Genomic DNA, 24,631 nt, shown 5'->3' on the forward strand with positions numbered 1-24,631 from the left:
GGGAATGGGGAGGATGCAAACAACAGGCCCGTTAATGACGGCCCGTTGTTTTCATCCTGGTCTGCTCGCGGGACCCGCTAAGGACGCCTGGTAATACCAGGCGTCCTTAGCGGGTCCCACGAGGAGACCTCGTAATGAGGCAGTAGGTGGTTAACAGTGCCGGCAGCTCTACTGGCCCCATTAACCCCAACCGTCTTCCTCGTAATGAGGCCCAATGGGCCTCATTACGACCCAGGCGCTAATGGGTTAACAGCGCCGTAAAAGGCTGCAGCGCCGTTAACCTATTAGCGCCTAATTACGAGGTCCCTTTGCGGGACCTTGGTGCTAAGTACGGTGCCGCAATTTGCGGCATCGTACTTAGCGCCTTCCCCATTCCCATTGAGCCCTATGGGGCAAAAATGGGAATGGGGAAGGGCCATGGTGGCATGGGGAATTACCACCCCGCCAACCTCGGAATGGGGTGGTAATTCCCCATTCCGCCATGGCGGACACCGGCATGGACCATGGTGCTAATAGCACCATGGTCCTCCGCCTGGGTCGTAATGAGGCCCAATGTGTCTGAGACCCAGCCCTTTCACACTATGTATAACAATGCTCAATGTGTCAAGCCAATCACTACCTCAGACCTGGTTCCTTTACATAGCCTATAGTCTACAGTAATGAGTACCTGAACCAATTAGTGTGTTTCAGATACATCCCTTTCCCAAGGCGTGCAATACTGCCCAATGTAACCATTTAAATATGTCTCAGGCCCAGCACTTTCAGATAGCATACAGTAGTGTCAACAGATTCCGAATAAATCAGTGTGCCTCAAAGCTGCCCCCTTACACAATCTACACGTCTGGCCAAAAGTGAACTCAAAACAATCAAGGGGCCTCATTACAAGGAAGGCGGTGAGCCATGGCGCTACTAGCGCCATGGCTCATGCCGGTAAAATACCGGCACCGCCTTGGCGGAAAGGGGATTTACCGCCCCATTCCAAGGTTGGTGGGGCGGTAAATCCCCCTTCCGCCATTGCCCTTCCCCATTCCCATTTCTGCCCCATAGGGCTCTATGGGAATGGGGAAGGCGCTAATTACGGCACCGCAATTTTGCGGTGCCGTAATTAGCTCCGAGGTCCCTTAGCGGGTTGGTTTTTAACACCTGCAAAAAGCAGGCGTTAAAGCACCAACCCGCTAAGGGACCTCGTAGTAAGGCGGTAATGGTTAACTGTCACCGTTACCATTAACGGTGGCCGTTAACCATTACCGCCTTCCGTGTAATGAGGCCCAATGTATCTGAGACATGCCACCTTCAAAAAGTGTACAGTAATGCCCAATGTGTCCAAACAAATACGTATGTCCCAGATCCAGCCCTTTATTGCAGCATACATGAATGCCAGTGTGTCTGTGACACATCCATTCAGCCAATAATACTGGCAACATTCCGACTTTTGCGGGCCCGGTAATTTCCATTTTCGGGACCCGGACCCGGTACATCCCCCATAGGCCCCCATAGGTCTCACTGGGAATGGGGAGGATGCTAACAACGGACCCGTTAATGACGAGTCCGTTGTTAGCATCCTGGTCTGCTCGCGGGTGCTGTTATGCACGTCTGGCCAGACAACACGTGCAGTCCGGCACCCTCGAGCAGAACTCTTAACGAGGCGGTAGAGTTATAACGGCGCTGGCATCTCTACCGGCACCGTTATCAATCTACCGCCTGGGTCGTAATGAGGCCCAATGTGTCTCAGATGTGGTTCCTCAGCATAGCCTATACTAATACCCAGGTGCGCCTCAACCAATCAACATATCTTAGACCTGGCTCCTTCACACAGCATACAATGATGCCCAATCAGTACCTGAACCTATCAGTGTGTCTCAGCATACTTAGTAGGCAATACGTGCCACTGTATTTGAACCCAACAATATGTCCCAGACCCAGCAACTTCACGGCATAAAATGGTACCCTTGTGTCCAATTCAGTGGGCCTCATTACGACCTCAGCGGTAGCCATGCCGCTATTGGCGGCATGGCTGCCGCCGAAATCGCGTCCGGGTCCTCAGAATGAGGAATTACCGGGCCATTCCAAGTTCGGAAGGCCCGGTAATTCCTCCCTCCAAGGACCCGGACCCGGTCCTTCCCCATTCCCATTTCAGCCCCCATAGGGCTGAATGGGAATGGGAGAGGGAGCAAACAACGGGCCATTACGAGTTGGCCAGTTGTTTGCTCCCTCTTCCCCACGCGGGACCCGGTAAGCACGCCTGGTTTGACCAGGCGTTGCTTCCTGGGTCCCGCGAGGGGACCTCGTAATGAGGCGGTACGGGGTAAACGGCGCCGGCACCTTTTACGGCACCGTTTACCCCGTACCACCAGGGTCGTAATGAGGCCCAGTGTCCTTCAGACCCGTTCCCTTCAGACAGGGTACATTAAAGATCAGTGTGTCCAAATCAGTTACTGTATCTCAGACTCAGTCCTTTCACACAGTGTAATGTTGTGCAATTTGACTGAACCAATCAAATTGTCTCAGACCTGGCTCCTTCATACTCCCTACAATAATGGCCAATGTGTACCTGAGATGATCAAAGTCCCTCAAACCTGTGTCCACTGTGTCTGAACCAATTCATGTGTCTTAGAAACATCCCCTTGAATCAGCATAACATAATAGAACGGACCTGTAGGGTTGGAGACCCTGCACAGTTGCGTCAGGTATTGAAAAATAGATGAGAGTATGTTCTCTCTAATAGTGCAAATAAAACCTGATTTTGAGAATTGTAACATGTGTTTTATTACTGTAGCCAACACGTGTTTTGACCCAAAGGGGTCATTTTCAAGGCTAGGCATTGACATTCATTACAATCAATTTATCAGTGTGTCACCCAAATGTGTTGTGCCCAAACGCGGTGTTGTTGTAAGAAACAAGGAAAATTGAGACATTGGGACATTGCATGGTGAGTGAATTGTGTACATGAAGTTCATTAAGAACACACATGGTAGCAAGATGAATTACATTAGGGTTACAGGCAGTAATGTTAAATGAGAAATACAAATTTGACGTAGTTCGGTCATGTCAAATAAAACATGAAGGGAGAGAAAAGGTGGGAAGAGGGAGAAGAAGGACAATCATTAGATATGCGGAATGGAAACCCCTGGATGGGAGTGACCTGGTGGTGTAAGTAAGGCATGGGTTAAATTCTTAATGAGTAAAATATAGTTGAGCTGATGATGATTCCTATGTTGAGTTCTGGGAGGAGCCCCATACACTGGTAGGGTGGATACTCCACGGAAAGAGCTGGGTGGAGGCCTAAGGAAAAGGAGGAGGAGGAGGAGGATGAAGCAGGTAAGTCCAGGTAAGTTGTGAGGAGGATGCACATGACAGGTGGTCCCAAGAGTGGAGTGAGTGGGCAAGTGGGGAGGCCGGTGGGCCGTGGTCACAAGGATAAGGTGGAGTGAAATAAGAATTAATAGCCCAAACTGGCACCTGAGTCTTGGCCAAGGGGTGGTGAGGTGAAGGTGTCTCGACGACCTGAGAGGCTGTGTGGCATGGGGGAGCACAGTGGTGGGAGTGCAGCCCCCATCAGTGTGCGGGGTGGGTGTAAACCCAGATAACCAAGAACGAGTCTGTGGGGGAGACCCTTGTAAGAGGGGAAAAATGGGCTTGGTATAAAGCGACATGCCATGCACTCGTGGCAATATAACCATTTGGCCTTGTGAGAAGGTAATGAAGAGGATGCAAGTCGGTAAGGACACATTTGGATCTGTGTCAATTTCCTAGTGCCGAGATAAGGGCACGGGCCCGCTGAGCCCTGTAGGTATGGGCGACGAGTAGTGCACTGGAGGACGTGGCCCATTTAGGTAGGCAGCATAGGAACACTGACTAACTCGGTGTTCGCAAGAATAGCGCTGGTGAACTGTGTTGGTGAAAGGCATAGGTGGGTAACGCTGTGCACAGTCAGTGATAATTAGCATATGAATAGTTACGGCGGCGAAGTGGGGAACCTGTAAATTAGGCTCCATCTAGGTTGCCGGTGTATTAAAGGACCAAGAATGTGAAGGGCCAGACTAACCCTATCAATCTGACTAGGCTAGCGTGCCGTGGGAAAGCACTCACGGGGCAGTGGGTGAGCAAGGGGGCAAGGAAGCCTGCGCAACCATCTTACCTGAAGGGGCTCATGTTGGAGTATCCTGGCGGCTGTGCTGGTTTCAGTGATGGCTGCCAGGTTAGAGATAACTTTAAGTAGACTCTTCCCAAGTCACGTGACTCTGTCTGAACCACGAGGGGGCCTATTGGGTGTAAGGCTGCTAATTGAGTGCCTGTACGTAAGTGAGCCTAAAAAGCAATGTAAGTAAGTATGACCATTAAATTGTGCCTCCATATGTTATTTATATAAAAGATGTGGGGCACTGTGCTAAGAGACACACGCAGCAGGGTATTATAAGGAAACAAGCAATCAGGCACAGTTGTTCCTAATTTCTAGTGCTCCCTTCTCACTCATATGTATGGACCTGTCTGGTCTGAAAAGAGGTAAAACCCACCCATACAAATATTTTCAATACATCTATCAATATTCAGATTTCATACAAAATGTGTATTTAGTGAAGAAAACTGATTTTAAAATGAATTCCATATGATCTGATAATCATTAATCATCCTCTTTGGAGTTATTTGAATCCTCATCAGAGCAAATCGTTGCATCGGCATCATCAGAATCATACATGAAACCAACAATACATACTATACTGCCTGTGGGTTGCCAGGGGTCGCACATGCGACACCTGAGGTCTCCATTGCTACCCCTGTGGTCTCCCTTGCAACCCCTTTTTTTTAATGGACCTTGGACGTCTGATTGTATTCATAGTTATTTGGTAATATGGGCCTATGCATACTGATATTAACAATACATATGGTGATTCATTCTTGTATGAAATTTATATCACATTTTAGTGATAGTGTAACTATATTTTTCGTAGTGTACTTGGTAACAGTGCTATGTGATGCCACTTCCTGTTTTGTCAAGGGGTGAAAGGCCATGTTCCATCGCTTCCCGTGATGTCTCTTTGTGGTGGGGTAAAATGACATCACTTCCTGAGATCTCATCAGATGTCCAGGGTTGTGTGGTGTCACTTCCGCTACCCCTGGCATTTTGATGAAATGACGTCCCTGTTATAAAGCGGGTACGTTTTCTGAAGTTTGGCTGTTTCATGGGCAGAAGTCAGGGACATTTCCGTTTCGAAGATCTGGAGGACTGCAGCACTGGAAATGACATTTTTGTTACCCAAGAATCCATTTTTCAGAGTCTTCCTGTAAGGAATTTAGATCTGCTGTACTTAGCTTACTTAGCTACTATTTGATACTTTTGTTATTGGTAACTATAAACGGACATACTGCAGTATCTAGGATTGAAAGCATTTGTTTGTTCAAAGGCGTTTACATTGTAGCTCCTCATATTTTAAAGGCTGGCACAAGAAAGAGTGATTAAGGGATAATGCTCTGATTTACTTAGCAGTAATCTTAGTACACTGAGTCCTACACTTCCTCATCACAGTCCTTTACCCAGTTGCCCCTCTATATTCTATAGATTCTATAGATTGCGTAGGTGGTCAGGAAATGGCCAGTTATACAGTGTTGTCAGCAAAATTCTGATTTGAATTACATAGTTGGTTAAAATCTATGGGCCTAATTACGAGTTTTGCGCTACAGTAAAACAATTGTAGCTATCCCGTTACCAACACTTTTTTGGGTGGTAACAGAATCAACACTGTTTTTACCACACCATTGAATTCTGAGTTTGTGGGGAAAAAGGAGGCTGCACCACATGCAAAAAGCTGCAGGTAAATCCTCCACTTTTCCTCCATAAAATCGGCGGATTTACTGTGGTGGAATTTCCACTTGCAGTAAATACATGAAAATCACTATGCAGTCTTATGAACTCCAGAAATGGGGAATTACTCGGCCCTACCACCACTCGTAATCCTTTGTAAACCCACAGGACTGAGTGGCGGTAACGGTAAACGATTTGGGCAGTAATTTGGCTGATATATTGCAGTATTGGAGTAGTATTTTTTTAGAATGCCTTTTTTGGCCATCCATAGGTGTCTGCAATGTAACAGTTCAAAGATGAAACCCACTAAAACGGAGATCATGGTGGATGGTACATGTTTTGCCTCCTGGCCTTTTACCCCCTTGCTGCCACAATTGGTTAGGAGCCATCTATACATTTTATTTAAAGAAATCTTGTAGTCCTGTTCAGTCACAGTGGTCCCACAGGTGGGTGCTGTTGTAAAAAAAAAGTCTTCTATACCCTGCAAGTCTTGAAAATCATATTTCCATTCCTTAACCTCCCCTGCAGATTTCAGGGGACTGTACTAAGACTCTTGCCCCAAATCAGGCCTCCCTGGAAGTTTTATGGGCATGTTCCGAGGGACACAGGATCCTTCTAACTTACATCCTACAGACCCATCACACCAATGAACATAGATACCGAAATGTACTAAAAAATACTTTCCTCCAGATTAACGAAAATAATGCCATCCTTAGTGGGGCCAGATCAGATGGGGTTTATAATGATTATAACCACATTCAACAATATTGGGAGAGTGCTGGACCTGATTGAAATTGCTATGAGGGCAGGTTCTGGGGATCGGAGTGATAGCCCTCAATTCTACTAAAGCATTTGACTCTGGAGGTATATAACTTTGTACCAACATTTCTAAAGATGGTGATGGCCAATTACCAGGAAACCTGTAATAAGGTCAAGTTAAGGCCCAATCCCAATTATCCGATCGACCCATCAGACTTGCCCCCTTTTCCACTCCTATTCACGTTATAAATGGGGCCCCTGGCTAGGAAGATCTGGGGTAATCAGACGTTAGAGGGGTTGAAGTGGGAGGAGGGGATTATAAAATATTGCAATATTCTGATGACACCTTATTGACACTAACAGATGTTCTAAGCTATGATCCAGGAACTCAAGGAATTTGAACATATATCAGGCTTCACAACAAATTTTAAAAAAACACGTGGTCTGAGCATAGCTATACCACACCAGACTGAGTATGGCCAATCTCCTAAAATGGGAAAAGGGCTTAATTGAATATTTAGCAGATGGAATATATGACATCATCTCCTTAGGAGGTGTTCAAAATCGACCACCCTAAACTACTACAGGACTTCACGGAAGACTTAGATAGATGGAATAAACAGGAAATTGCTTGGCTGGGTAGAGTGACAGCTGTCAACATGAACCTATGTTTCAAATGGATTGTGCCCTCCCACATATTCCTCATTTTATGATATTCGTATCCTCCCAGCTTTGCAAAAACATTTTCTCAGCAGAGGGCGCTGTGCACGAGGTCATGGCGTCGATGTCCCTTGACGGGCTCCGTACCGTGTCGACGTCACCATCAGTATAAATAGCTTGTGCCCCGCCCATTGGCTTCAGTTACGTTTTCCGATTGCCTCGCTCTCGAGAACGGCGCGCTTCGAAATTTTCTTCTAAAAATGTTGTCTTCTTCCACCCCTTCTACTCGCAAGATGGGGTTAAAAAAATGTACTGACTGCGGATCGAAGATGTCGATTAAAGATCCTCACCGCGTTTGTCTTTGGTCCCTAGGTTCAGACCATCAAACCGGTGACTGTGGCTCCTGTCAGTCGATCACAGAAAAGGCCCTTCGTGAGAGGAAAGGTAAACTGGCGGTGGGGTGGGAAGCTCCCAAGGCCTCCTCGAGGGCCTCGTCAAAAAGACATAGGAAGTCGAGCGATTCGAAAGAATCGGATCGTCGTAAACATTCTAAGAGATCTCGATCTCACAGTAGATCGAGACAATCTTCATCTTCCTCTTCAAAAAAGGTTAGGAGGAGACATAGATCTCCCTCTTGATCCTCCGATACATCCACCGAATTGGAACGATGCCCGACTAAGTCGATTCCCCAAGAAAATGGGAAGAATTTAGAAGGAAGATGATGGAGGTCTTTGAGAATGCGGCCTCAAAGAAGCCTCAAAAGAGCCAGACCCCGGTCGCTCCGTTGGACGACACAGGGAAGTCAGGAACTACTGTGGTAAAACCCAGTAGTATGGGTGAAACTCGTAAGACTCGAGTCGACATCAGATAGTTGAAGATTCCTCGAGAATCGAGTGTTTCTCCGACACCATATAAAAAACAAAAGTCGTTGAAAACCTCGACGACTTCGTCGATGCCATCAGCGCCGACGGCTTTGGCATCAAAGACAAAAGCGTTTTCGACCCCTTTGTCAAAGACATCATCGGTGTCCTTGAAGACTCCTTTGATACCATCGAAGGTTCCTTCGATTCCTTCGACCCAAACTCATGAACAGGAAAGGAGATTTACTCCTTTATCTAAGTCAGACTTCTTTGTCTTCTATTTTTGAAGAAAGTGGCTCTGAAGAAGAAGAGGTTTCTCCTTTTGGAGTACAATATGGTACTAGAGAGGTCCCAGAAGAATTAATCGATCCAAAATTGAAAATGAGAGGCCTGTGTGATACCCTTCAATCTGCTAGTGGCATTGATGCATCACCTGAGCTGGAGTTTGCAAAACCTGACCCTGCAGAACATGCAGATTTAGGGTACAGGAGTTTAATGAATGGAGTGGTGGAATAAATGGGCTGGGGTAGAGCCTCACCCACTTTTGATCAGGATGATATGACTGACATACTTGATCAGGGACCCCAGAAGGAACCAGTACTCCCCTTCCATTGGGCACTTCAAAGAACAGTAGAAAAAAACTGGGAAGTTCCTAATCCAATTTCTGCAGTTAACAGTAATTTTCCTAAGAAGCATAGAACTTCTAGTTCTGATCCTGATTATTTAAGCAGGCATCCAACTCCAGAAAGTCTTGTTAGTCAGGCTTCAACTTCCTCAAGACGGCCAGCATATCCATCTATCCCCCCGGATAGTGAGGATATGAAGGCGGATGCTTGGGCACTTAAGGTTTTTACTTCGGGTAGCATGGCTCTCAAGTCAACTAATGTCACCTGTACCCTGGCCAGGTTCACCCATACCCTGTGGGACTGCATTTCGGCGGCGGCTGAACATATTCCAGAAGGCAAGGAAAGGGAAGGCTTCCTGAATATTGTCAAAGACGGAAAGGAGATAATGGGGGAATGTCTCCGGTCTGGACTGGATACTGCTGATAGTATCAGCAGATCCATGGCTGCAAGCACAGTGCTACTCAGATTTGCATTGTTGCGGAAGTCGGGGTTTGCACCAGATGTGCAGGCCAGACTTCTCAACATGCCTTTTGATGGCTTGAGGCTGTTTGGTAGTAAAGCTGATGAAAGCTTAGAAAAACTACAGACCTCAAAAGCGGTGGCTAAATCTCTTAGGGCCTCTATGCGGCAGCCTCAGAAACCTTATTCGGGCTCATCTTCCTGGTGAGGTTGTTCTTTTCCGTACTACTCCTCTTTTGGTAGATGAAGAGGACAGGCCATTCAAAGTGGCAAGAGAAATGTTGCTCGTGGTGGACGAGGAAAAAGTGCAAAACCAGCCTCAGGAATGGCATCTTTGCCCCCTGCCGCTCCTGCATCCTCCTCCAAATCACTCTTAGGCCTTATCACACAAAACCCTGGTGGGATTCAGAATCTCTCAGCATCTGAAAGAATGGCGGGCATTACTTCAGATGCTTGGGCACTGGAGACAGTAGCTCAAGGTTACTGCCTTTCCTTCCTAAAAAGGCCTCAGGACCATCCACCTGGAACCAGCTCTGTCAAAATTCCAGATCTGCTCCTGTTGCAGGAGATTTTAACCCTGCTAGAGAAAGATGCAATAGAACAGGTACCTGTAGCGGAGAGGAACAAGGGTTGGTACTCCCCCTACTTTCTCATTCCAAAGAAGGACAGAGGATTGAGACCCATCTTGGACTTAAGAAACTTGAACCAGCTCCTCAGGAAGGAGAAGTTCAAGATGGTAACCCTTTCTCAGATCCTTCAGGCTCTCCAACTCCAAGACTGGTTGGTATCATTGGACCTTCAGGATGCTTACTTTCATGTGCCAATCCATCCCAAGCATGAAAGTACCTGAGGTTCGTGGTTGGCGGTTCTCACTTTCAGTTTCGAGTTCTGCCATTCGGGCTGACCTCTGCCCCGAGGGTTTTCACCAAACTGATGACGGTTGTGGCAGCCAATCTCAGGAGAGGGGGGATTCAGGTCTACCCCTACCTGGACGATTGGTTAGTCAGAGCGAGTTCTCCCGAACAAGCTCAGGAATATCTGTCGATCACCTGTCACTTCCTTCACAAACTGAGCTTCTCCCTCAATTCCAAGAAGTCTCACATGATACCACCCCAAAAGCTCCAGTTTATCAGAGCAGTTTTGGATACTTCCTCAGGCAAAGCCACGCCTCCCGAGGTGAGAGCTCTCCACATTCTGCAGATGGTAACAAAGTTCAAGAATGCCCGGCATCTGCCGGCCTTCGATTTTCTAAGGTTGCTCGGCCTCATGGCATCCTTTATGTTTCTGGTGCCAGAGGCCAGATTGAGAATGAGATCCCTTCAATGGGCCCTCAGAACTCAGTGGTCCCAGTTCTCGGGGAGTATGTTGGGTGTTCTGCAAGTCCACAGCGCAGTTGCTCAGGATCTACTATGGTGGGCTTGCAACAACAACATCCTCAAGGGAGAATATTTTTGGCAACCATGGCCAGGAAGATAACAGTAGTAACGGACGCCTCACTCATGGGGTGGGGAGCCCATACCAACGATCTGACAATCAGCAGTCGTTGGTCTCCATCGGAGTCCAAACTACACATGAACCTATTGAAGCTGAGGGCAATCAGACTAGCGCTGAAGGCCTTCCTGCCCTCTGTACAGGGAAAGAATGTCCTGATAATGACAGACAACACGATGGCCATGTACTACCTCAATAGGAAAGGAGGCGTAGGGTCACTACCACTGTGCAGAGAGGCAATGCAGCTCTGGTTCTGGGCAATACGAGAAGGAATCTCTCTATCAGCAGTTCACTTAGCCAGAGAGCAGAACATGGTGGCAGATGCTCTGAGCAGGCAGAACACAGTCTCCCACGAATGGGAGCTAGCTCAGGAAGTCCTTCTGGAAATCTTCACCCTTTGGGGAACCACTCAAGTAGATCTGTTCGCGACCACAGTAAACCGGAAGTGCCAACAGTACTGCTCAAGGGAATTTCCTCCGAGAGGAGCTCTAGGAGACGTGTTTGTGGTGGACTGGATGTTTCCACTTCTGTACACGTTTCCTCCAGTCCCCGTGATTCCTCAAGTAATCAGGAGGTTGAGAAAGTTTAGGAAAACCATGATCCTAATTGCCCCGGATTGGGTCAGGAGGACGTGGTACCCGGACCTTCTGGACATGTCCATCTGCCCTCCAATACGTCTTCCGCAAAGAGAGGATCTTCTCTCGCAAGAGGAAGGTTGGGTTCTCCATCCAGAGGTCAAGACACTCAACCTTCACGCATGGTTTCTGAGAGGTTGAGATACAAGGATTGGGATCTTCTGGATGACGTAATGAAGATTTTGCTTTCGACCAGAAGGCCAGCAACAAAATCCTTGTACCGGTGTTGTTGCAACAAATTCAGTAACTGAACTGAAGATGAGGATGTGGACCCTTTTCAATGTGGCACCCTAATGGTGCTCTCTTTCCTATTGCATCTAGCCAATCTGGGGCTCCAGATCGGAACAATTAAGGGATATCTAGCTGCGCTGTCAATTTTCAAGCGCTCCTCGGAAGAGGTTTCTTACTTCAAGATTCCATTGATAATTCAATTCCTGAAAGGCTTTACTAATGTATACCCTCCAGTCCCCTTTCATATCCCAATTTGGGATTTAAATCTAGTACTTACGTTTCTAACTTGTATACCTTTTGAGTCTCTGCACTCCTGTCTCTTGAGGCTTCTAACATTGAAGACTGTCCTTCTTGTGGCCTTAACATCAGCCCGCAGGGGTAGTGAACTGCAGGCTCTCTCATGTAAACCTCCACATACTACTTTTTACAAGGACAAAGTGGTTCTTAAGGTTAAACCATCTTTCTTACCAAAAGTATTTTCTGACTTCCACTTGTCACAACAAAATCATATTACCAACATTCTATCCTCCTCCTCATTTGGGCAAAGAAGAAGAGAGACTGCATAGACTGGACTCCAAAAGGGCTCTCAGTTTTTACACTTCAGGAATGTCAAAATTACGTCAAGATGACCAATTTACTGTGGGTTATACAGTTCATAAATTAGGATTAGCGGTGACAAAACAAACTATATCCTGCTGGATCATTCTGGCTATAATTGAGTGCTACAGATTGGCTGGAAAAGACCCACCGGGTGGCCTGCGAGCCCATTCCACTAGGGGGGTGGCTACTTCTGCGGCTCTGAAGAGGGGAGTCCCTGCAGCAGATATTTGTTCAGCTTCAACATGGGCATCAATGCATACCTTCATCAAGAATTATTGCTTAGATGCCTCTTCCTCCAATGAGGGTTTATTTGCCAAGGTGGTACTTCATTCCATCAATGAGAACAGTAACTAGTTCTCCCACCTCCAAAATTATCACTGCTATGGGAGCCGATCATAAGATGAGGAATACGTGGGAGGGCACAATCCATTCGAAGAACAAGTTACTTACCAACTGTAACGTTCTTTTGACTGGATGTTCCTCCCACGTACTCCTCATCGCCCCTCCTATCCTACCCCGCAGTACAGTTTACGTTACTTACACTTTCCTCTCACGAAGAGTATATCAGTCATGAGGCACGCCGGGTGTTCCTTGAATATTTCCTCAAAAAAACAGAACTGAAGCGAACGGGCATGGCACAAGCTATTTATGCTGATGGAGACGTGGACACGGTACGGAGCCCATCGAGGGACATCGATGCCACGACCTTGTGCACAGCACCCTCTGCCAAGAATTATTTTTTCCGAAGCAGCAAAGCTGTCAGGATACGAATATCATAAAATGAGGAGTACAGGGGAGGAACATCCAGTCGAAAGAACGTTACAGTTGGTAAGTAACTTGTTATTTTATACCTCTGTCAGGGTCTCTTGGCCCTACATGGACTTCAGCAGAAGGTCATTACTTTTATCTGAGCAGTGAAAAGGCAAGGATCCTGAAGTCAGTAATACTGAGTAACAGCAGGAGGGGTGGTATCGGGGCATCAGACATAATTAGAAATATACCCTGACAGCACAGATATACTGCATTTTCTGCTGGTATCTGGTGATCCAGAGTTCTAAACGGGTTCAGATAGAACAAGCACTGAAACTATGCCCACTACTCATGGTGCTCCTGCATACTGACACCTGTAAACTCCCTAAAAACAACTCAATCTTATCGGCCACAAAATGTCCCTCTTCTATTGGTGTAAAGGTCTTTGCAGGTCAGGAGTGATGCCAGGATTAGGACCAATGTCCCCTATTTAGCATAATCCCAAATTTTCCCTGGAAATGATCCCTATTCTTGAAGTGGGTTGAAGAGGTGTTGAGAAATTATCCCACTTAAATGAAGTCGGTCCCCATTGACGTTTGAGGAATCCAGATAGACAGAAGAAAGAGGCTCAGATATATGCAACTTAGGCACAGGGCCTGTCCACCCATGGTTAAAACAAAAGGAAAGCGACCCACAACGACAGTGTAACTGGCGTTTGAAGCTGGCCTACCACAGGCTAAAATCTCAACCCTTTACAAATTAGTGTAAAGAAACAATAGCACTACAACATTTTCATATTTCACCAGATGCAAGACTAATATAGGACATGTAATTGAGTAAGGCACATGGATTGACATATGTTTGCAGAATTATACCTCATCTAGGTACATTTTGAACAAGAAATGCCTAGTCAAACTTTCTTATATATGTTTTTTCTCCCCACCATGAGATTAATTAAAATGAATCCTGTGTATTCCTCTGACTGTTGTCGAGGATGCAGGGAAAAGGGAGATTTGTATCAAATGTGGTGATCCTGCCCAAACATCCGTAGATTCTGGGATGAGCTGTTAGATAGGATAAAATCAATAAATGGGATCTATGTACCCGAAGATCCACTGCTAATATTAATTGGATGGGGGGGGGTGAACGAGGAAACCCACCCACGAGCGGGAAACACAGCTAGACTTATCACGCATTTATTACTGACATCTACCATCACTGTTGCTAGAAGCTAGAAGAATCTCAGAGGCTCAGTATTGCCCAGGTGGTAGGGAAAGATCTTGGATAAGATGTGGTGGGGAAAAAACACTGTCCTCTTCAATGGCCAATTCCCAAGATATTTAAACATCTACTCACCCCTGATAGAGTATTGTCAAGGAAATACCCTGATGACGTTGTATTTAAACTTAATACGTACCTTTACACTGATTTGATATTTTGGGTAATTGACAGATTTAATGATAAATGCAAATGCAATTTTTCTTTAAACATGGTTGTTGACATGATTTTTGATTTAATGATAAATGTAAGTGTTATATATGTCTAAACATGGGTGTCAACGGGCGGTTGGGTGGTGATGTGTGTGGGACGGGAGGTTGTGAAAGACTGAGTTAAACATTGTAAACGTTGAACGTCTAAACACTCTACAAACCTATAATACTGCTTTTGTATGTCATGACCAAAAAGTCTTTACATGCTGTGCACAGAGCTTTGCATGCACTAGCCCCAAGTTTGTCCCACAGAGACTTAAAAAGTACATTTATTCACGGTTGTTAAAATCAGCATGGCCTTTTCTCCTGCTTCTCCCAAATAATAAATTAAAATGCACAAGGGGCCTTCTCTTTTCTGCCTATGCTCTAGTCCTGTGGAACTCCCTTCCTCTACTCTCAGAGGAAGACCTGCCTTTAGCTGTCATATCCTTTCACTGGTCATCTCAATATATCCGTATTTCTGAATGCAGATTTGTTCTATTCAGCAGACCTAGGGAACCACCTTGGTGGTAGGAGAGTGATTTATAAAAAATACACATAAATTAAAAAATGATAAAATTGTGAATCTGTTCAAAAGCCCAACACCTTCTTTTACAAGCCTAGACCAATCCAGTCCCTCATTGCCACTTCACCCAACAATCCAGGCCATACATATGATACCTGGCCACAATTCATGCGGCTACTGGCCGCATCCCCTGCTGCGTCTCCATCCCTTACCACTCTAATGATGTGGTGACTCAGTAGGATGCAAGCAGCTTGGATGGGAGTCTTTCTAATGTCTGACTCACGGCTTCCTGTGGTTGGCGCCTGAGCATTGCTCTCCTCCTGCTTCTTTGTACTGCTGTTTTCCTGATCAATTATCAACTGCTAAAAATAAAGCACCCCCTCCTTATTCTGTCCCTTTCTCATAGCCCTCATTCTTGTTGTTTATGGTGGACAAAAACGCCATCTATTTTACAGTGCAAGTAGAAGCAGTGCAGTCTTTCACACATTGAACAGGTGCCTCACAAATTATGCACACTTTTCACACGGACGCATAACAGGTGCAGAATGGGAAACAATAGTTTAGGATTCCCTTATGTGCCAAAGAGCTCCAGCATAGGTAGCAACAGTGCAAACCGTATTTGCATAAAGAACCAGGCTGGCATTGGAAGAAGAAGTACAATCTGCCTTCACGAACACACATACAGGGGTAGAACAAGCTTCTGCAGCACATCCAAAACATGTGTACAATGTCAAGCAATAGTTAAAAATGCCCACACTTCAAGCACCACTCAAAACGCTTATCTATAGTCTTGTGCTTAGCAAACTGGACTACTGACCGAGCCTACTTCTTGGCTACCCCTCTACTCTTTTGCTCGCCTCAACACAGTCCTCAACCCCTCATCAAAACTGTGAAAGGAACAAGGAACAAAACCCTGGCAGGAGAGTATACCAAGGAAGAGAAGAAGGATTGAGAGAGCCCAAAAGGCCAACCCCTAAATGTGAAAGTGTGCATCAGGTAAGGGGAGACTCATGCACCTGTACGGATTCAAGAGAAGTATGCGAGAACTGTGAGAAAAGATTATCAAGATCGCTAGAAGAAATCAAGAGGAAGGTAAGCCCCTATCCTGGTGGTACTTTGTTTTCTTTAAGTTTTTGCACCTTAGAACTTTATGTTTGAAACTTCAAGAGTACACTATACGTTTATAGCTCAAAGAAATCCTCATTTTCACCTTATATTTAGTTTAGAATGTAAGGGCCGGTTTAAGGTTTTGGACAAAGGACTGAAAACTTTGTTTAACAACCTGACACAGACGTTCCTTAGTTTTGTTGAAGTAGGGAAACCCTCATAGAGTTGGGATTTCTCCAACCCTTCTTATTATTTTGATAATAAAAGTTTATAACCAACACTTAAAATGCCACTCTGTCCGAGTTTTACAACTGACCCAGGAGACACAACCTTTTCAACGTACCAGGAACCTCCTCGACCTCTACCTATTGTAACACTCCATAGATAATCATTCTCTTTACATTCCTGCTACTCTTCTCAAAAGCCATCGGTGAACTAGCCCCCCACTACCTTGCTGACTGCACCTCATTGCACTTTCCCTCTCAAGCTCTCTGCTCATCACCTCTTCACAACCTATCAATCCCCCGCACCCCACATGCCTTTTCCTGCGTTTGTTCCTTTCCCTACTTGTCACACTTCCACCGGAAATGCTCTCACCCAGCAAACAAAACGATGCCTTCAGTGAAACATTTCCAAATGCCATTCAAACCTTTCCACCCACACATTCAAAGTAACTGCTGTGGGGTGAAATATAGCCCCTGAATACCAGAAATAAAGAGGCCAGAGTGATTTGGAAAGTCCCTTTGAAGTCTAAAGCCAGCACAGAAATGGTGATGTCGGACATGAGGCCTATTGAAGTAAAGCCAGGCCCGAATCTCAAAGGAAGGAGACATATGCTGGGAAGTTCAAAAGTGTGCAGATATGCACAGTGCATTTCAGCAAGGAAAAGAAAGACATGTGGCTGACAATGCTGTTTTACTAATTCCATGGAAAGCTACACTTTTTACTTAAAGAGACAGATAGCAGTGTGTACATTTTCTTCAATGTAATACCAGATTGTGCTCCAGTAATCTCAAATTAAACCAAGTTTATTGCAATTATAAGAAATAAAAGGACTTCCTTTTTCCTCATCCAAATGACAGTATGCAGAGAGAAGTACCTACTAGACTTTCTGAGTTTGAACATGGTTTTCTCATATAACTTCCCTATACGTATGGGCAGTCCAGAAGTGATACTCATGTCTTTTGCAACTGTGAGATTAAAGAAGTATATTACACAGGGATATAAGGCCCAGGTGCCTTAAAAAATGTCATGTAACATGTATTGGGCTTCATTACGACCCAGGCGGTAAGGGGTTAACGGCGCCGTAAAAGGTTGCGGCGCCGTTAACCCCTTACCACCTAATTACGAGGTCCCTTTGCGGGTCCCTACGTTAACGGCTGGTTTTTACCAGCCGTTAAGGATTGGACCCGCAAAGGGACCTTGGAGGTAATTATGGTACCGCAATTTGCGGTACCGTAATTACTGCCTTCCCCATTCCCATTGAGGCCTATGGGGGCAAAAATGGGAATGGGGAAGGGCCAATGGTGAATGGGTCATTACCGCCCCGCCAACCTTGGAATGGGGCGGTAATTCCGCCATCCACCATGGCACAATCGTTAAAATACCGGCGTCAACCATGGCGCTAATAATGCCATGGTTAATGCCTGGGTCGTAATGACCCACATTGTGTGTGAGTTTAAAAGCCATTTCTTGCAGAAATTTACATGCAGCTGGGCATTTCTCCTGAAAATGAAACTTAACTCCCCAATACCTTTCCTCTGCTGGTCCTGGAGAGGGAGGCCTGGTTATCAACCACCGATCAGGTCCATTGCTTAAAAAAATATATAAAGAAATACACTGCCTAGATTTAAACCACGGTGGAAATAGATAAAGCCATGCCTGTTCTCTCAGCAGAAGTGACCTTGACGTCACAACTCCCATAACATGTATATTAGAGTTGCAGCCAGGGCCATTACAAGGCCACAAAGGGACAGGCGAAGATAAACATAAGCTAGCATATGGCTGACCGAGGGGAAATGCAAATTAAGAGAACCAAGGAAAGGCTGGAGTTTAGTTATGGAAAAATACATATTATTGCATGAAAAGGGCAGCATTACATGCCACAACGGTCATTCCAGACTATTATTATAGGTGACAGTAACCCCATTTGAACAATGCCAACATTTTGTGTGATAAACATAACAGAAATTATTAAGGAAAATTTGATTTGGGCCTTCCCTTGATTCTGAGAGATTTGAAAGTTGTTGTGACGATGAAGGACATTATTAACATGGGAACTATGAAGTGGTAAATTTTTCACTGATACGGCTCCTGAGTAAACGAAGAAAAAACATACCTCTGCATAGGAAGGGTGTGCCGACTTCAGTTTAGCATCATCTGATTTGCCTTAAAATGTAGTTCTTAAAAATATATCCATACATGTAAAGATTTGAAAAACTAGGGTACTTGCCATGTTGATTAATTTTCAGAGTTTAAACAGGCCAAGCCCACATGTCAGTTTGGGATGACAAAGCTTTCTCCTCCCACAGCTATACTAACTCACACCCCTCATCTCTTTGTCCTATTAGCACACAAGTGGGAGGTGGGTAGAGAAAACCAACCAATCCCTTTTGCGGGAATGATGACAAGTTTGTGATGCCATTTGCCATATAAGTAAAGCAGTTTGCTTGCGAGAAAAACCCAAGCATAGAGGCCCCAAATCTTGCATTGGAGACAGGTACCAGGAGACGTAGAAGCTGACTGGGATCCCTTGAAGGACCCAGAGGGGACAATCCTTGACTGACACCCTTGCTGTACCAGAGGTGCCCTGCTGTTCCCTGATGCCAATTACAAGGCCTCTCTTGTAAGTAAAACTATCCCAAAGCCATAGATTGTGTAGGCCCTGCATTTTTCAAGTATTGTTCCAGTTATTTCCCAATCGCAGAATACCCTGTTTGTGTAGATCCTTAGCATATTTATTTGAAGTAAAACAATTAATTCCCCTATTGAAATCTCGGGATGTGTTTTTTTTAGCTTTCGAAACTAACAAGCTCTTCCCAGTGTGTTTTGAGCCGGTGTAGACATAAAGATTTGCCAAAAGAATTAATCCCAAAACCCTGTTTCCAAGTGAGTTTGTAAGGTACAAAATGAAATTCCCCATTGATCCCCTGCTTAAATCAGAAGTGTGAAGCCTTGTATTTCCTTTGCATGTGTGGTGGGAAAAAGAAAATTGCCCCTTTGTTCCCATTGGGTCTGACCTAAACCACAAAGCACTGCCTGTTCTTTTTACGTGTTGCAAAACTAATTTTCCCATTGTTTTTCTTTCTCTCATATTGCATCTGTGGTAATAAGTGAAAAAACAATTTTTCCCTTTGAATCCCTTTTCCAAAGAGTGCATTTTTATCAGAACCCCAAAACGATTTTCCCATTGTGTCCCACTCTATGCCACTGGCCTTCAATTCAGAGGATCCAAGTCTAATTGATGTTTGGAGAGTGGGTGTTGCTGGGGGGAATATATTATAACCAAATCAGCAATCACTGTGTTTTTAATTGTTCTTTTTCTGTATTGGTGAGGGATTTGAAAAGAAAGCTGCTGGAAATTGTGACTGCATATCTCAGTATTATCTCTGTGTTGGTGCCACTTACGGAAGTCATTTTTGTTCTTGTGTTTCCACAGCATTGGTGGCTGATGTTAGTTTTTGTCAAATGTGTTTTAAATTAATTCCTAAATCTATATTCTTACTACACACTGGCCTGGTTCGTAGTCCATTGTGGCACCGGGTATTTGTTTGGGTTGGGTGCAATGCGGGTTGGAGGCCTTACCAAAGTGAACCTTAACAAACTAATAGTGCTTTGTTGTGTGCCACCTTAATTGGGGGGAAAGGAACTCCCGGAGTTGAGTATGATCACATAATAAACTGCGACACTGCCTAACCCACCTCTCCTGAATTCTGTTTTCACGTCTACTCTATGTAATTTGTAAACGTGCAAACACAGGCATCAGGCTGTCAATGTTAAAAATATATTGTTACGTCCTCCAGTCCCTGTCCTGGTAAATGTTCCCGATTGTACCCCTTCTCAACCCGGTATACGTCACTCATTCAACCAATGCTCTTATGTAATGGCATCTTACCCTAGGACTGCCACACTCTCTGCTTTTTCCTACTTTGTAAATCGTCTTTCTTTGAAATTACACCTTGTTCTTCAATGAATACAACCATGAATAAAGCTTCTCTCACATGCCGCACAGGTACAGCATTTGTATTAGCAGTGCAAGCTTCATACACAGACCAAAAATGGCATTGCATGCCTCAATGCATGCTTCTTGCGCTGACGCAGAGTAGGTAAATCATGGGAAGCAGTGCTTCAAGCATTTCATATGTGCAAGTGGTATAAAACTAGAGAGATTACATTAATATTATTGTCACAACTTAGGGACTGAGCCGCCTAGCTGTTAAAATAACAAAACATTAAAACATCCTTAAACTGCTGACCTGCTGACAGCACGATCAATCTAGTGAAATGTACACAGCAACGTTTATTCTCATTCTCCTATCTTCCCTTTGCTCACATTCTTCTCTCCAGTAGACTAATGGCTCGATTCCCCTGGCGGGAGCACAGTATACCACTCCACGGAAAATGCTATATGTAACATATGCCAAGCAGCCGTTTCTGTGAATCAAATGTTCTTCTCTCCCATAACCCATAGTGCCTAGCTTATGGAAATAAATGGAATCTCCATACTGCCCCTTTGCTCATCTGACAATGAGAGAGCGAGAGAGAGAGGTTTGCAAAAGGCCAGTGGTTTTAATGTGGGTAGGACACCAGGTATTTTTTTCCACATGTATTTCTATGACTTCTAATGCTTTATGATGATTTTCATGCCTTTTCCATGCCTTGCTATGCCATGTGGGATTTGCTGTATGTGGTTTCATGTTTGTTTGCGCTCCTCACCAACATGCCCATCAAGGCCACACTCAAAACCTACGTTCCAACACAAAATACGCATACCAATTAACCCCTCAACACATGGCAGTTAAACAACCCTTCCAACATACATCGAGCATCAGAAAATTAAACCTCTTCTACCAACTTACATTCCACAACCCGGGCCAATGCATCCCAGCACCATGAGCACATGAGGCTCCCCTCTGGAAAATGCATGTATGCTCTCGACAGAGAACACCCAGAAACTGACCCACATGACGAACCTAGCGTACTTTAGGTCTGCACACATAAACACAACAGTAAAGTTATCTTGTACTTTCCCCTCCACCCCCATTAACCTCACCCCCTCTTTCTGATCCTCCAGTGCACTTGAGGACCATGCACAGGACAGGGGAGCATGGTATAAATCCAAATAACATAACATAGGCAGACTACAATTAAGTAATTCAAATACATATAATATATTGCATTAGTTGTGACGTGCCATAAAATAGACACCCACACATTCATGGTTTGATAAAAGGTTGCTTTTAATGGAATTAATTTCAATCTTACATATTCTACATCTTTGGCCATCGCAGACACAAACTGAAAATGCCCCCTAGCGCAAATGCATTACACTGCTATAATGACCCCAAACCTCTGAGTACACTAACAAACCCTTGATTATGTCCTTCACTACTCTCTCCCTGACCTCATGGTCTCCTCATAGCTCCAAGTGCCTTTCACTTTCAGCCTTGCTAGTCCCCTTTTGCCCTTGTTTTACTTTCTTCTGGCACGATGTCTATCATCAGTCTGTTAGACCTAAAAGAGTCTCTGATGTTGTAGGTCTCGGGGCCATGCTGCCCTGCCCCAGTTTAAAAATACGGCTACAAAGGAGACACAAAACAAACTTAAAACATTTTGTTGACACAATCAGATATAAGTCATGCGCCTGTTGGTTTATGTGTAACTTGAGTTTAATTTCTCATATATTAGCCCTTAGTGATGACACGTTTTTTGGCTCAATGCGCCTTTTTCAAATCAGGGTTCATGCTTGTTTCATAGTCTTGGTTATAGTACTCATAGGTAGTTTTGAATTAAAAGGGTTAAATCCCTTGATTCCATGGGTCCGGGGTCTCACGCGTCAATTGAAGTACTCCTTGAGGCTATTGGCTTTGCTAGTGGAACCTAAAATGAAAGACCAACCACTCCACTACTACCTCAGGGAGAAACATACGTGTATAAAGAACACCAACACATTGTTGGCCATACTCTTAGTCATTTTTGTCATGCCCATAATTATACGTGCATGCAAGCATTCCCCTCTGTACTCTTTGATTATTTTGTGAATATAACAAGAACATCCAAGCAGACCAGGGTTTTTGTGTTGTAATGGCACCAATTCACAAAAATAATTGAAAAAGCTGCCTGCCATTTCCTTCTTGCATAGCAGTTGGCATTTACATTATTGGCTATGGAACGTGCTGGTTTATTGCAAGTGCAAAAACCAGGTGATATTTCACACAGAATCAGACTTCTACTACTGTATTAAAATAAATGCTTGCAAAGATGCACGTGCATTTTCTGCTGAGAGCGGTGGGAAAGGCGAATAAAGACTTTACACAAGTTCACTCAGTGCTGTTCAGAAAATGCACCAAAATTGTATTCTTCTGTTCGTAATTAACTGATAGAGACAATTGTCTCCGCCATTAAATTACAAGCCCCTTATACCTCTGCCCACATCAAATTGACCCCCCCTATGATCAGCGAGGAATCCTAAGGGTACCATCTAAGGGTTTCTGTTGAAGTAATTCACAATCACCAGGAAGAAGCGCTTGCTGGTGGCGAATGATGACGAATGACCAGGTACATTGTCATCTTGAAGAAGTGAGCACTTACTGTAAAATGCACCAAAATTGCATTGTTTGTAATTTACATATCAGGACAATGGGCCTGATTCTCAAAGCTTTTTTTGGCAGAAGCACATCTCATCACTTGCGCTCAAAAAAGAGCAGCCCAATCCACAAAGGGCTCTGAATGGGAGCATGTTAGATGCTCCAATTCAGAGGTCCTTTTTCACTCCTTTACTCATGTGTGCATATCAAGGGCATTTCTGTGCGTTTAAAAGCGCACCCCAACAAATTCTCAAATGGGATGCGCTTTTGACATTAGGCGTAAGGGGATGGACATTGCATTACAGGGTCTTTCCTGATCATGCGCAACCGTATGAACTGCTGCTTTCCTACTTTTGTTTGCACCCCTCAAACAGGAATGGAAATGCTTTTTTCCCCTCGCATTTCACCAGGGACGTCATTTTTTTCCCCTCGCATTTCACCAGGGACGTCATTTAGGGATTGCCAGGGGTCACACATGCGACCCTATCCCTGGGGCCTCCCTTGCTACCCCTAAAAAAAATGATTATTAAAAAAATGTGTTAATTGAAGCTCCTGAGCTGGGGCCAGCACCATGTGGCTCTTTGTTTCTGGAGTGGCTGGCTTTCTTGTTCCAGCATCTTTAAAAAAACATGGGGTTCCACAAGTGTAACACTTTTAGCCGTGACCATAAATAGGAAGAATAGGAATAACAAATAATTTGCCTTTCTGGAATTCTATACAATAATTGCTAGACTCATTAAAGGTTTATTTAAGGCACACTTCAGGGGGTGAGTCACTGATTTAGACTGTTCTTAAACACCTAAAAATCACAATGCAGACAAAAACTTCCAAAAAGCATTTATAGTAGAATAAGCATTCATTTCGGACTATGTATTTTGCTTTTTGCAAGTTGCAGTTATGGCATGTTTTTTGTGCTGTTGTCTCTGTTAAGATCATCACAAGACATTCCATCTTGGTGTCCTCGGTAACTTGACAAAATCCTTGTGCCTAATAGCTTGTGTACAGTGTAGAAATGTTTGACCATAGTTCATAAAGTTTCCCTTGATTTCATTGTGCCACAATGAATGCCTTGTTGTAGTGTGTCTATCTTTTCTATCTCCCTGGCATGCTGTTCAGGAGGTTTGTTTGCATGTATGAGGTAACGAGGGCCCAGAGTATGGGATGCCATGTGAGGAAAACCTCTGAAACCTGATAAGTAGATCCATGCAGGCTTGACATGTGGCCAACTTTGCACCAGGCCTGCTGTTAAATCTGTTACCACTTTAATGGTATGCACTACAGAGTGTAATTTGCTTTCTGACTTTGAGAACATTCAAACATGTAATTGCTCATTTTACGGTAAGATAGCTCTGTGAGTTCATCGCTCGCTGCAGCGATGTGTGTGTGTGATGGGCAGGTTGCAGGTTTGAATCCTGACAAGGCCAACTCAGCCTTTAATCCTTTTCAGGTTGATATTTGAGTATCAACACAGGTTGGGTGATTTGTATGTATTCAATATTGTATTCTATATAAAGTGCATAAGGATACGTGCTATATCATAATACATCATTAAAATGTGGGCTTGGAAGTCTGCTTGCATTCATTGTAATTTGGTAATATGGGCCTGTACACTCTGATAGTAACGATACATATGGTGATTCATTCTTGATTCATATGTATATCAAGAATGGGTACAACTTCAGAGACCTGAGGGATGGGGGACTGCTACTCTGATGCGCAAAACCACACAATATATATAACCCATGGTTTGATTCGGTTTGCGCGGAGCAGACCACTGCAGCCACATAGAAAGTGCTATTGTGAGCGCGGTATAGGTTCAGGAAGCACATCTCCAATTATAGTAACTAGGGTG

The 24,631-nt window shown here is 44.6% G+C and overlaps 1 protein-coding gene across 21 annotated transcripts in view; it reads left to right on the plus strand.

Moving 5' to 3' along the window:
- CAMK2B (calcium/calmodulin dependent protein kinase II beta) overlaps window positions 1–24,631 on the plus strand; it is a 1,630,344-nt gene that overhangs the window by 207,324 nt on the left and 1,398,389 nt on the right. The window lies entirely within an intron of this gene.

This window comes from Ambystoma mexicanum, chromosome 10 (genome assembly GCF_040938575.1).
Source record: "Ambystoma mexicanum isolate Mex_15411 chromosome 10, UKY_AmexF1_1, whole genome shotgun sequence".
Taxonomy (NCBI): domain Eukaryota; kingdom Metazoa; phylum Chordata; class Amphibia; order Caudata; family Ambystomatidae; genus Ambystoma; species Ambystoma mexicanum.